The sequence below is a fragment of the Myodes glareolus genome, chromosome 16 (assembly GCF_982192425.1).
Source record: "Myodes glareolus chromosome 16, mMyoGla1.1, whole genome shotgun sequence".
Classification (NCBI taxonomy): domain Eukaryota; kingdom Metazoa; phylum Chordata; class Mammalia; order Rodentia; family Cricetidae; genus Myodes; species Myodes glareolus.
In genome coordinates, this window is record NC_142041.1 from 40,142,813 (window position 1) to 40,157,924 (window position 15,112).

General features: G+C 44.6%; 1 pseudogene; it reads right to left on the bottom strand.

The window, feature by feature from the left end:
* Positions 1-592: 592 nt before the first annotated feature.
* On the bottom strand, positions 593-3,190 carry LOC146891460 (small ribosomal subunit protein uS14 pseudogene; annotated as a pseudogene).
* Positions 3,191-15,112: the final 11,922 nt, after the last annotated feature.

A 15,112-nucleotide genomic window follows, 5' to 3' on the forward strand; every position in this document is an offset into this window, starting at 1 on the left:
GCCTCCCTCTGTATTCCGGGCGGTAAAGGTGGCCCCACGATGTGCTTGCCACGCCTTAACCCTGAGCAGTCCTGACAGTCTCACTCTGCGAATCTGCTGCCACGGATGAATGAATGACTCCCCTTACACCAGAGCTGTCCATTGTATTGTTTTCGCTAATTCTGAAGAAGTAAGAAGGAAACTGACAAAAAGGACGTCCCAGCTTGAGCAGGGATAGTACGTCACAAAGCTACAATCCACACTGGAGTTTCGTTTCTGAAGATTTACTTTCATTTTCATTGTGTCGATGTGTGCCTGCCTGTGTAGGAGGATGGACACATGAGGGACAAAGCCTCTGGAGGCCAAAAGAGGGCATCAGATCCTTTGGAGCTGGAGACACAGGGATTTGTGGGCTTCCTGACCTGGCCTTGAGAACTGGGCCTGCTAGAGAAATAAGCACTCATGAACACTGATCTCCCCAGTCCCATCATTGGAATTGTATAATTTTATTTATTTATCTATTTAGACGGTTTTTCACTTTTTTTTTAATTCTTATGTACAAAGACTGGCATTGATCTGTTTTTTGAGTCTTGAAAAATCCATTCAAGGTCGCTTAGTCCAACTGAATGAAGCTTGTGTCCATAGAGTACTGACGGAAACACTGACGGCACGTGTTCTATCTGTATTTCTGGATCAGGTCATGGCCATTCAAGCAAATGCGGCAGGAGCGAGAACCCTGACCGAGCTTCCGCAGGTGACTCCAGCCAAGCTGCTGGTGATCCACGTTGCCTTACAAACGCCCAACGAGCAAAGAGGGTTTTTCGTCAGATCGTATAAATCCTTCGCCTTTTTTGACTTTTAAAAGCAGAGCCTTGCTCCACCGCCCAGGTGGTTCTTGAACCCGCTGCTCTCCTGCAGCGGTCTCCTGGGTGCGGGGCTACACTGTGCACCACCACACCTAGCTGGAAAGTTGTATCAATTAAAGAAACAACTTTTTAAAATATTTATTTGTTTGAGTTTTGTGTGTGCACATATGCACATATGTGGGGCAAGCAAGCCACAGTGCAAACGTGGAGATCAGAGGACAGCCTTTGGGTATTAATTCTCTCCTTCCACCGTGTGGCGGTCTGGGATAGAGCTCTTGTTCCAGGCTGGAAGGCCGTGTATCTGGCCCCCAAATGGATTTATAGGCCCTGTGAGCTGGACCATTTCCTTTAGTCCAATCCAGGTTTCAGGGAGGATTGTTCCGGGCTTTCTAGATGTTTCCCCCAGTGACTAATTCCATTAATAATTATCCAAGAAGAGATCTCTTTCCTCTGGACCAAAACTCTCTTGCAGAAGTTATCATTTGCTGAAGTGGCTTTACCTGTTTGTGTCCTCCATCAGGCATCTCTGAAGACGTAGATCCCATCTCCCACAGCATGCCCCTGTGAGCCCACATACAGGTATGCAGGGCATCGTTCCCTATGTTGGAGCCACACACTGGACATCCCAAACTGGTCCACTCTTTTAAGAGCTTGTTCATTGAGATTTAAGGTTTCAGGAGTTCACAAAGATTCAGAACTAGAACAGATTGAGCAAAGCCTGAAATAGTTAATAAATAAGTCCGTGCAATAGTTTTCAAAATCCACATACCCACAACACACACGTAACATGAACATACACATGCATGCACATGCACTCACATGCACGTGCACACACATACATGCCCACACATATATATATGCACACACATACACATGCACATACATGCACGTGCACATGCACGCACATACACAGGCATTCACACACATATACACACATACACATATACACATGCACACGCACATGCATGTTCACGCACGTGTACAACATTTCTCCCAGGGTCCTATTTCTTCCCACCTATCTAGCTCCAGTCATATCCCAAGCCCTTCAGTACAGCTCCCATCTCCGGCTGCCCCTTCTGTCCAGGACTCCCCTCCCTTAAAGTTCCCTAAACTCACTCCTGCACCTGCTTCAGGTCTTTAGTTAAAAGCCACCCTATTACTGGGGCCCAGCCTGACTGCTCTGTGCCACACTGCTACCTCACGCTATACTACACCCACAGCCCTGAGCCCCTTACCCCGCTCTGTGACTCCCCCCCCCCCATAGGTTAGTTATTTTTCCAACAATTTTGTGTCAACTGGGACCATAAAGTGCTAGATATTTGTCTGAACATTAATCTGAGGACTAATGTGTCATGTGTCTCTGAGGACAGAGTAAGTAAAGCCAGCTGACCTCCTCAGTGTTAGAGAGACTCCACACTAGAGATCCAAACATGCCGGAAGGCAGAGGAAGGAAGACCATGCTCTCCCTCCTAGCTGTCTCCTCTGCACTAGGGCTGGGGACAAAAGTGATGCTTCTTTGGCTGCCGGACTTGAGAAGACGTACAGCTGCGACTCGGCCAGGTCTGCAGCTTCTTCTCAGCCCTCACATCTGTGCCCCCCCCCCAGTTCTCTATGATCAGTATGTGCACGTAATAGAAATGATATTTAGGAAGATGACCGATGACGTAGTCTGGGGAAAACTGAAAAACAGCATCAGAAAGTGACTGAGCTTGACTATTTCTATCCACGCTTAGAAAAGTAAAACTGAGAGCTTTACAGAGCAAAATAGAAAGTCTGGAACCTGTTCCTGAGGAGGCCGATGCAGTCTGAGATGCTCTCTCTCCCAGAGGGAACACCCACAGCAGTCTTGAGAGCCAGGGAGCTTACGCAACCCACTGCACTTACAACTGCAGACGTTCTCACTGGAAGGAAGGCTGCAGCCAGAGCAGCACCTGCTGTCCTCAGCCTGGGTCCTCAGCACTCTACAGAGCAGAAACCAGACGGTGTTTATAAGAGACCCCACCACATGACCGCCTCTCAAGAAACCCAAAGCAAGTGCCCGTGAGACTGTGTGCTCTCTAGCAAGCAAAGCAAGCGAGGCTGAGGGAAAGGCTCTTCCATCAGAGCCACTGGTACTTTGTATCTATAGGGGACTTGCATGTGGTTTTTTGTTGTTGTTGTTGTTGTTGTTGTTGTTGTTGTTGTTGTTTTTACCTACAGGGGACTTGCATGTAGTATTCTATAATGAGAGCTATTGAGGGCCAGCCTCAATTCACTCTCAGGGTTCAGAAAGAAATCAACAGCCAGTGTAAGGCTAAAGGGTCTGAGGGGAAAAAAGATGAATCTCTCACTCCGTACTTGTTCATGCTAGTCTCTTTATTGTTCTCTTCTGTTCTAAGTCTCCTGTCCTACTTTTAACTTCTCCCTAGCTTCTTCTTTCTAGCCTCAAAACTCTCCTTGAAGCCTTGAAGCGATAAGGAAACTACAGGAGTTACCTCTCATTGGTCACAAGCCATTCCTAGAGCAAGCAATAAGGAGCTGAGCCATTTACCAAGGCAACACAAGGGTCCAAGGTTACAGGACTGTGACCAGAGGGCAGAGGGTCCAGTGCCCAGTGACATAAGCTTTGAGATATGGGTCTTTTGTTAACACACTGACAAGCAAAGAACTGGCGTATTTTTCTTAGTAACCATAGTTGGTCATCTATGGCTCTGACCTTTTGCATAATTGTAAAGTTTTAAACTTATGATCTAGTTACAAAAAGCCTTTAGTTTAACTTGAACTTGCTCTGAGGTAAAAATGAGCTAACTGTGTGCAGTTTGTGTTAGATTGGGAAGAAATTGGTTTTTTTTTTGATATTAGTCTGAGTAAAAAGGAACAAAGCTATTTTTTAATAGTATGATGGTTGTCATTGTTCTTATTTATTTATTATGTATACAATATTCTGTCTGTGTGTATCCCTGCAGACCAGAAGAGGGCACCAGACCTCATTACAGATGGTTGTGAACCACCATGTCGTTGCTGGGAATTGAACACAGGACCTTTGGAAGAGCAAGCAGTGCTCTTAACCTCTGAGTCATCCCTCCAGCCCCAAAGCAGGTTTTTAAGCAACCACAGTCTTCATGGGACAAACAGATCCAGTTATGAAACATGTCCCAGAATATAATCTATAAATTATACAGATAAATGAAAGTCATATTCCTGAACACCCACAGATCTACGTGCCCATAAGATTGAGATGCAATCATGAGATTACATACACACATCACATGAGATGACATACACACATCACATGAGATGACACGCTACACTGCAGTTATTGGGGAGACACCAACCTGCTTTAGCCAAAGTGAGCAGTTTTTAGAGTTGATGGTCTTGCAGGCCTTGTCTAAACAGCATTAACCTCCATCAGAGAGTCACTCCTGGTGGGTTGACATCTGGACACTAGATGTCACCTGCTGTAACTCTCACGGCCCCTGACAATTTTGTATCTACAAGGGTACATTATACCTACAGGGGATTTGCACACTGACAACAGTGCATCTGACAGAGGAAAGGGTCACAGGGAGTAGGGCCAGCATTTGCTTCCTGTACCCTGAAGGAACACAAGAAACTGATAGTACCTGGGACTCCACCCACTGACTAGCATCTACAACCAGACCGTTGAAAGCTAGACCCAGGAGGGCAAACAATGCCATCGACAAACCCTGAGGGAGACCCCTCTGAGCCTGGGAAGCAATGCTATCAGACCACCGCTTCCAATACCCTATTTTGCCCCCCAGCTTCCTCTCTCCTCCACATCTATTCCTCCCTTACGTAATAGTCATTGTCAATCTAGCAGATCAGCTCAGTCTTTATTTTTTTCTTTTTCTACAATAAGTGGGATAACAAAGTGAGCAGACGGTTCTTAAAAGATAAAATACAAATGACTAATAAAGACATGAGAAAATGTTCAATCACACTAGCCTCAGAGAAACACAAGCTGAAACTCCTCAGAGATGCCATCTCGCCTCAGTCAGAAAGGCAGTATTAAGAAAACAAATAATAACAAATGCTGGTGAGGACGTGGATGCGGACAAAAGGAGCTTGATACACCTCCTGGTGAAGACGCAGGCGGGATGGAAGGGCCTCAAAGCACTGAAAATAGACCTACACCATATGACCCAGCTATATGACATCAAGGTACTTATCCAAAGGAGTTCAAGCAAACATAACCATAAAGACCGATGTCCGCTGCAGCACTATCCTCAGTAAGTTACAGAACTGACCTAACTGTTTGCCAATAGAGATGCATGCGTGCTTGCCTGCGTGTGTGTTTCTCTCTCTCTCTCTCTCTCTCTCTCTCTCTCTCTCTCTCTCTCTCTCTCTGTGTGTGTGTGTGTGTGTGAAATTTTTCAGCCACAGAGAGAATGAAATTATGTAGAAAAGAAAATGGATGCATTTTAAAGAATCATATTAAGCCTATTGGGTCAATTACAGAAAGATAAATAATATATGTTTTTCTTCATTAGTTGCTCTCAGATTTTAAATAAATACATGAAAACATACATTTACATATATGTAGAATTAAAACTGAAAAAATATACTCAGCACACAACACACACAAGTCTGAAAGCTTGAGGGAAAATTTTAATTGAATTGAATTTCAAAAAAAAAAAAGGTGAAAGTTAAACTACTCAATTATCTGTCAGTATCAGCTGGGCCGGTCTTTTCTGCTTTACATGTAAAGGGCCAATGAAATTTATACAAACAAGAAAAAAACCCCAGGGGAAAGAAATACAAACGAGCTCGTGGCCCAGTTCAGGGCAAGCACACATCAGCAGGAAGCTCCCCACTAACACACTCACCACACAACTACAAAGGAGTTCAGTTGCTATCTGCTGGCTGTGTAGCAGGTCTCACCGGCTGCCACAGTGGAGAAAGAAACCAAAGAGCACCAGGCAGCCTCTCCAGACAGCCCTGACTTCCAGAAGCTTCCCGGCTGGTTTACAGTCTGTTGTCTCTCAGATCTTCACACTTTGGTTTCTCTGGTAATATCTTCCAGCAGCACTTATCAGCTCCGCCTAGCATCTTCCAGGCCGAGTCTTCTAAACACAAATCTAGACATGAAGTCTCCACTTCGTACCAGAATACTCTAGGGATATCACAATGAACAAAACAGACAAAAGTGTCTCCCGGGAGGCTTACCGTCTAGATGGTCCGTAGACGAGCAAGAATAATGGGGAAAACACATGCAGAACAGAGACCTTTTGTGTCAGTTGGCCACACATACTCCACATTCCAGGCAAAACAAATGCTGTGGTCCTATGTGCATTGCTGCAGCCCTGAGTGCATTGCTGCAGTCCCGTGCACATTGCTGCAGTCCTGTGGTGTGCCTTGCTGCAGTCCCGAGTGCATTGCTGCAGCCCTGAGTGCATTGCTGCAGTCCTGTGCACATTGCTACAGTCCTGTGGTGTGCATTGCTGCAATCCCGTGTGCACTGCTGCAGTCCCATGAGCATTCCTTCACACATGGATGCCTGTCATGCTGTCCTTTCCACACAGGGTCCCGTCACCCTCCCACTTTGCCTTTGCCTGTCTTGCCTGCCCAATACCAAGACAAGGCTTCATATCCTCTACTGGCCTTTTAGCTCTGAGCTTCATCCTGCCACTCACCCCTAGTTCTGTCAGGACTCCCACTAGCTCTTCTGTCTCCCCCATCTCTCTGGGCCTTCTTCTTCATGGATACTTTTACCTGTCTAATTGCAAGTACCCACTATTTTGGAAGGCCTCTGATATTTACAGTTCTGGGTACCTAACCAATCACAGACTCCCATGGCATATTTGCCAAGTAAATGAATGGGTGGATGAAGAAACAGGGATGGAGGATGTTTGAGCCTATCTTCTGCTGCTGTCATAGAACATTTGAGACTGAATAGCTTCCAACGAACAAAATTTCATCTAAGTCCCTCCCCATGGAATTCATGAGTAAGCATCTCTACCACTCCTGACTCCAAATACTCGACTCCCATCCCAAGACCTGGCTTACAAGTCCCCCACAGACCCAACCCAGTGACCAAGTCATTGGATCAGTTGTAGATGGCCTCCCTAAGGGACTCTGATCTGGACTCATTCCCCACAGAAGAGGTCACTTTTGACCACACGGGACTTCAGTTTGAAAAAACACAAGTAAATGAGAATGGGAGATAAAGAGGGATAAAGGCCCTCTGAGAACTGGGGAAAGCACATCCCAGAGAAGAGGCTAGGCAGCCAGTCAACTTCCTATAGTTCAAGCTGTGACTTCCTCACCCTATGCAAAACTGTAGTTGATAGGATGCTCATAGAGGCCCACAAAGAGGCTAGGAGGGGAGGGAGAAGGTACCTGTGTATCTAGGAATGCTTGCCTAGCCCTTGTCCCTGGCACCAGGTGGTGTCAGCCCCTGGGTAGAGACTCTTCTATTCACACAATAACGCAGCCTGCACCCGTAGACAGTTCTGAGACACCCACAGGGACACCTGCAGGACTGAGATGATGGATGAAAACAAATTCACTCTTACCTACTTGGAACACCATGGTATGATGAGGTGCATCCAAGTCTAGGCTTGGTACCAACTGTATCTCAGAGAAACCCGTAGCCATAGTTAATGAGCTGGGGAGAGAGAGCGTTACACAAACACTGGACTCCTTAATCCACAGAGTAAACATCTCCTAGCATCAACTCAAAGACTGGGCATCAGGTCTTTGCCTTCACTCGTTCTAAAGTGACAGGCAAGGACCCCGAAGGCAGAATAATGTGACATCCCCACTCCCGATGTGGTACCCTGTGCCTGCCCATTCCCATCCATAGGCCTAAGAATCCCTCATTCCCATTACCCAGCCATCTCCCAGGGCGCAGGGGATAATATCCTCCTAGTGGCTGCTCCACAGGGACAACATATAAGAACCATCCAAAGTGCAAGGGGATTGACCCTGCTCTGCAGCGCGCTTTTGGCTTAATAGGAACAGCTGGTCAGTGAAGTGTTTGCCAGCAATTTAACAAGGCTCAAGCAGCAAGAGGCGTCTGCCGGTAAATCAAAAGGGAGCGTCTAGCTAAATGAGGTTTAATTTAAATTCCAATCTCGAACTCGGAGACGAGCTTATTGTGCCCCCTGGTTGTATTAGCACCAGCAAGACCTCGCAACCTGGCATCCATGATGACTTCCCCCCCCCAAACCCAGCCTCCTCTCATCAGGCAGTGCCCGCCCCAAAGAGTGAGCTATCAAAACCAGCCACCTGGTGAGAGGAGTTGGAGAAGCCAAGAGACGAGATGTCATTTCTTCTCAAAAGAAATAAGAAAACAGAAGGCTCCGTGTGGATGCTGTGAGCCCATTCATGTCCCCAGCACACCCCAGGGTGCTGCAGAGGACCGGATGCTAGTGCTTGAGCAAAGATGACCCCTCAAAAATGTCACCAGTCAGCCCGCTGCAGTGACACCCTAAGAACACAAGATCTGCTTTCTTCACAGGAAACTGGACAGACTTCACCACCCCCACACAAGCCAAGGGCTACAATCCAGCCTTCCTCCCAGGCTGCCCTGCCTACCGCTGGGATTTTCACATGCAAACCCTGATCCTGAATGGGTCTGCCACATTCTGCTTTTAAATCAGGGTTCCTGCGCTTTCGCCAGGGATGAGCCCGAGCTGGCTCATCCCCACGGCTGATAGCAAGGGGTAGCACAAGAAGTTGATTTGCTGTAGCTTCAGGTGAGTCCTCCAGCGAGCTGTCGGGGTCTCCCTTCTCCCAGCTCTCATCTCACTGCGACCATCAGTAGCCTCTGTGTGGGCAAGGCCCCAAGAGTTAGCAGGTAGCCCAGCTCTTAGGACCCACTGGGCAGGGAGACCGACTCAGAAAGTTGCCCATGAGGATGGTTGGGGTGGGAGAGGTCCAATACCAGCTAACATCAAAAGTAGATCTTAGAGCTCATATTCCCTTAAGCACCAGCCAAGCCCCAGTATCCTGGTTATGCCAGATAGGAGAGAAGTACAGAGTGGCTGACGCAGGCCTGCATCCTGATGGCAAACGACATCAGGGGCCTCCATGAGTATTTCCCCACCACCACCAAAAAAAAAAAAAAAAAAAAAAAAGAAACCCAGAAAGTAGACAATCTTCAATCCTTCCTCCAGAACCAAAGGACAGACAAACAGAAGCAAGCGATTGAAGCACAATGTGAGGACTCTGTGAGAGCCCCTGGGGGGGGGGGGGATTCAGAGAAATGGGGAACATAAGGAATAATTGGACCAGCATTCTGATAGTGGGGGTTGGCCCTGACACCTGTGGGAGCTTAGACAGACACAGACACCAACTCACAGCAAGTAAATTAGGCTACTCTCCCCACACATTGTGTCTACACTAAGTGAGCACGTACTCATGGGTCAATGTTAGCCACTGAGCACCATCCAGAGTTCCAGCAGAGTCAGTGAGGAGAGGCTGACAGGGGCCTGGCTAGAGTCCTCATGCTTGGGACAGCCTCAGACCCTTTCAGATAGTTTGGGTATGGATGTCTTAGTTTGAAGGGCTCCCAAGATGTGCTAGTTTGAACTGGATAAATGAAAGTAAGGCAGGGAGAAGACCTCTGGCCCATTGTCCACCACGTCTGACCAGGAACACCTCCAGTTTGCACACAGTGATAGTCAGACATTGTTTCTGCTTGTGCGTTTTAGGCTTTGAGATTTTATCTTATCTTTATTAGTGTTATATGTCCATCTACATGACTATGTGCACATGACCACAGTGCCTGAGAAGGCCAGAGGTACTAGGTTGAGACCCCTCTAGAGCTGAGTTACGGGTAGTTGTGAGCAGCCCAGTGTCTTAGCTGGGAACCGAACTCAGATCCGCTAGAAGAGCAACAAGCGTACTTAACCAGTGAGCCACCTCTCTAACCTGTTTGGTTTTGTATTTCTTTGTCTTTTACTTTATACTTCTGAAATGTTAGAGTTATAAGACTTGGAAAAATAGGCAAGAATTCCCATGTATGTTTCACCCACATTTCCCAAAGCATAACATCTTTCAAAACCATAGGACAGTGTACCCCTTCCAAACACCCCAGACTGACAGACTTCCACCTGTTCCTCCAGGTTCTAGCCCAGTGAGTGTCCCTGACCTCGCTACCACCTTCTCCCCAGTGCTCCAAATCTAGCCCTATTTCACAACCCACATCCAGGACGAGTCTAGCCATGCCTATCTGCCATAGTCCTACACCCAGCGTCCAGGACGAGTCTAGCCACACCTACCTGCCATAGTCCCACATCCAGTGTCCAGGACGAATCTAGCCATGCCTACCTGCCCTAGACCCACACCCAGCGTCCAGGACGAGTCTAGCCACACCTACCTGCCATAGTCCCACGTCCAGTGTCCAGAAGCTACACCCATTAAAGTCTCACCACCTTGACTGCCCAAACATGAGCCGAACAAGAACAAAAATAGACACTCCACACAGGTAAACCGCCCCAGCCTTCTCCTCTCTGCTCCCCCAGGCCTAATCCCTCAGTGTCCTTCCAAGCACTGCAACAGAATGCCAGCTTCCGCCTTCCCTCACTACTGCCCCCATCTCCTGTGAATGCCACAGAAAATTCCCTCCCAACCTCCCTCCCCGCACCTGTGGCTGTATCCCATTCCCCAGTTCCAACAGGCACCCCTTCCTAAACCAGAGGTCATGCTTGCCAGAAAACCAGGTAGGCTGACCACAGACCTTTTCCTCTCTCTATGTTCCCCCAGACCAAATCCCCTAGTCTTGTCCCTAGCACTGCAACAGAATTCCAGCTGCAGCTTTCCTTCACCTCTGCCCACATCACCTGTGGATCTCACAAAACATCCCCTCCTAACCTCCCTCCCAAGCTTGTTGCTTTGTCCCAGACTCCAACTCCAGCAGGAACCTCCTGCCAACCCAAGAACCTCAAGTAGGTTGAACAACAAGTAGGTTGAAGACATCCACTTGACTCTCTCCTACTGCGCCTGAGATCCAGTTCCCCCGTCTCAGCCTCCCCTCTGTAGCTGGAAACCTGCTGTGGTCCTCCCTTTCCTCTCTGACCTCATCCTCAGGGGATCACAAAGACCTCTCCTCCAACCTTCCTTCCCCCAACTCATCAGTTACCCAGCCTCTAATACCACCAGCAGGCAATCCCTGTAAACACATTAATAATATATTAATTAATAATATTAATTAATAAAATAATTAATAATATTAATAATATTAATTAATAAAATAATTAATAATATTAATTAATAATATTAATTAATAAAATAATTAATAATATTAATTAATAATATTAATTAATAAAATAATTAATAATATTAATTAATAATATTAATTAATAAAATAATTAATAATATTAATTAATAAAATAATTAATAATTAGCTGAACGGCCTAAGAAAACAGGCAATACAGCCATCATAGTCCCCAAAATCCAGAGAAGAAACAGAAACCAAAGAGCAAAGCATTCACTCAACAAAGACAGATCCAGAAATCAGCACCTAGACCTTTTCCAAACCTAAATGCCAAGGCACAATCAGCAAGAGCCAGGGCAATGCTCCCACTACAGCCCATCTAGCCTACCACAGTAAGCACCAAATATTTCGATGTATCCCAAGCATACACAAAAAAAGAAGTTTTTATGAATAGGATAGAGATCCTTAGAAAGGAAACAAATAATCCTTTAAAGAAATCCTGGAAAACACAGGGTAAGAAAATAAATAAAACTGCTCAAGACCTGAAATAAAAACAGAATCAATAATGAAAACCCAACCTGAGGAAATTTTGGAAATAAAAAAAATAGGAATTTTAACAAGAACTACAAAGGCAAGCTTTGCCAACAGAACACAAAAGATGAAAGAGAGAACTTGGGTGTTGAAGGTATAATAGAAGAAATGGATACATCGGTCCAAAAAAAAAATGTTAAATCTAAAAAACTCCTGATAGAAAACATCCAGGAAATCTGGTACACCATGAAATGATAAAACATAAGAATGATAGTATAAAGGAAGGTAGAGAAGAAGAAACTCAGTTCAAAGTCCCAAATAATGTTTTCAACAAAATCATGGAAGAAAAATTACCTAACCTAAAGAAGGAAATGTCTATCAAAGTACAAGAGGCATAGAGACCATGAAACAGGTTGGACCAGAAAAGAAAGTCTCATCACCACATACTAATCAAACAGAAGAAAGAATATAAGAAGCTGTAAGGAAAAAAGGCAGACCTATACCTGGCTTCTCAGTGGACACTCTAAAAGCCAGAAAGCCCGGACCAATGAGCTGCAAGACTCTAAATGAACACAGATACCAGTCCAGACTACTATACCCAGCAAAACTTTCAATTGCCATATATGGAGAAAATAAGATAGTCCATGATAAAGTCAACTTTAAACAATATATCTACAATCAGCCCTAAAGAAAATGCTAGAAGAAAAACTCCAACCTAAGGAGGTTAACTAGACACATGAAAACACAGGAAATAAACACCAGCAAAATCAAAAAAGAAAAGGGGGAGGGAAACACAGACACAGAAAAAGAGAGAGAGAGAGAGAGCCACTACAACCACTGACAAAAATGAAATAACAGAAATCAATAATCATTGTTCATTTATGTCTCTCCATATCAATGGTCTCACTCCCCCAATATAAAGACACAGGCCAGCAAAATAGATGAGAAAATAGGATCCATCCTTCTGCTGTATCCAAGAAACACACCTCAATATCAAGGGTGGCTATCACCTCAGGGTAAAGGGTTGAGAAAATATATTCTAAACAAATGAACCTAACAAGTGAGATAGTGCAGCCATTTAAATATCTAAAAAGTAGACTTTAAACCAAAACTAATACAAAGAGATAAGAAAGGACTCTATGTATTCACCAAAAGAAAATTCTATCAAGATGACATTCCGGTTCTTAACACCTATACCCCAAACACAAGAGCAGAGTTTGCAAAAGAAACACTACTGCAGTTTAAATCACATATTGACTCTCACACTGTAACAGTGGGAGACTTCAAAACCTCATTCTCACCAAAGGACATAGAAATACTGGGGCAAACAGACATTCTAAACCTATCTGCAGAGCATTTATCCAAACACAAAAGAATATACCCTCTGTTCTGCACCTCATGGAAGGTTCTTAAAAACTGACCCCATACTCAGACACAAAGCAAGCCTCAGTAGATACTAGAAAATTGAAATAACTTCCTGCATCCTATCAGCCCACCACAGATTAAAGCTGGACATTAACAATGGCAGAAACAACAAAAAGCTTACAAACTCATGGAAACTGAACAACTCTCTACCAAATGAAAAACTGGCTAAGATGGAAATAAGGAAGCAAATTAAAAATTTTCTAGGATTTAGTGATAATGAATGCACAGCATATCCAAACTTGTGGAACACAATGAAAACTCTGCTAAGAGGAAAGTTCATAGTGCTAAGTGCTTCCAAAAAAAAAAAAAAAAAACCCAAAAAACCCTTGGAGGGATCGCATACTTACACTTATTACATCTGAAAGCTCTAGAACAAAGAGAAATAATCACACACAAGGCTGTTCTCTGCAAACTGACAGCAAGGCCCCATCAACAAGAACAACACCCATACAACTCATTGAACATGGAGAAGTCAAACTGGTGCCTGCATGGAGACCTTGCCTCATGTTCTAGCCTCTTTGGTGTGGGGAGGTACTCTGCACGCTACTGACAAAGAAACACGGACACCAATCTAACCACAAAACCCTTGACCTACGTCTGTTCTGCCTTCATAATTTTCTAGGGTGATAGTGGCACAGAACTTGTGGGCGTAGCACAGCATCTGATCTGATGTAATGCCACTGTATAAAAAAGGACCCACACATGACGCTGCTTGGGTAGCCAAGAACCTGAGACTGGATATCCCAGAGGATATCCAAACACTACTGGTCTAAAAAAAAAAAATTAGTAAAATGACTCCTAATGATACTCTGCTATACTCATAGATGAGTGTCTTGTCCAGTTGTCATCAGAGAGATTTCCTTCAGCAGCAAATGGAAACAGAAGCAGAGTCCCATAGCCTGACATTATGCAGAGAGAGTCTAAAAGGGAGGGCTCCCTCAAACCCTTCCCCTTAGAGCTCAGGGAATCCTGAAGTGGAAGCAGAAAGAGTGTGCGAGCCAGACGGGATGGAGGACACCAGGAGAACAAGGCTCTCTGAGTCAAGCAATCAAGGTTTGTATGCATTCAGAGACTAAAGCATCAAGCACAGGTCCAACAAGAGTCTACACCAGGTCCTCTGTGGACTTGTTATAGCTCTTAGCTTAGTAATTTTATGACTCCTGATGGTGAGAACAAGTCGTCTCTGACTCTTGTGCTGGCTCTTGGGACTCTTTCCTCCCGTTGGGCTGTCCTGTCCAACTTCAATATGATAGTTTTGTTTCATCTTACCCTGTTCTGTCAGGTTTGATTTTTATCTCCTAAAAGCCTGTTCTTTTCTAATGAAACACAGAAGAGGAGTGGATCTAGAGGGGAGGGAAGGGGAAGAACTGGAAGGAACAGAGCGAGGAGAATCTGTAATCAAGACATATTGAATGAGAAAATAATCTATTTTTAATGAAAGAAAAAAGTAAAAAAACAAAACATGAAAAAAGCACACATAAAAAAGTAGACATGCCAAAGTTGGCAAGGAAAAGCCCAGGAGGCCTGAATTGTAAACCAAGAACTACAAGTGGATAGGAAACGCTGAGTGGAAGAAGTAATCTTCCCCAGGGAAGAGCACAGCAGTTGATTGTCAATACCAAATGATCACTCCTGAAAATACATACAAGTAACATTATAACAGACTGAGCAAGTTATATTTAGGACTATATGTATATACACATATGCATTTAAGAACAATTAATAAAAAAGAGGCTATTAACTTAAAAGAGAGAAAGGAGAGGTATATGAGAGGACTTGAAGGGAGGAAAGTAAGAAGGATGTAATTATAATGTCTTAATTAAAAGAAGCAAATAAAAAATCATATGACATTCTAAAAATCATACTGACCTTGATATAGTATCATTGCTCCAACTATAGCCCTCATTCACATTCACAGCTTCTTCAGAACACAGATGTATTCTGTAAACATCCTAACTGGGTAAACAAATGTCCCCCTGCACCACAATAAGACCCCTTATGGTCTTCCCTTCATCTCTAGTCCTTGCTGTCCACTGTTTATTACTTTAATTTTGTCATTGGTAAAATGCCTTATACACTAAATCACAGTATATTACCTTTTCAGGTTTCTTCTTTTACTTAGCACAATGCTTTTAAGATCATCCAAATG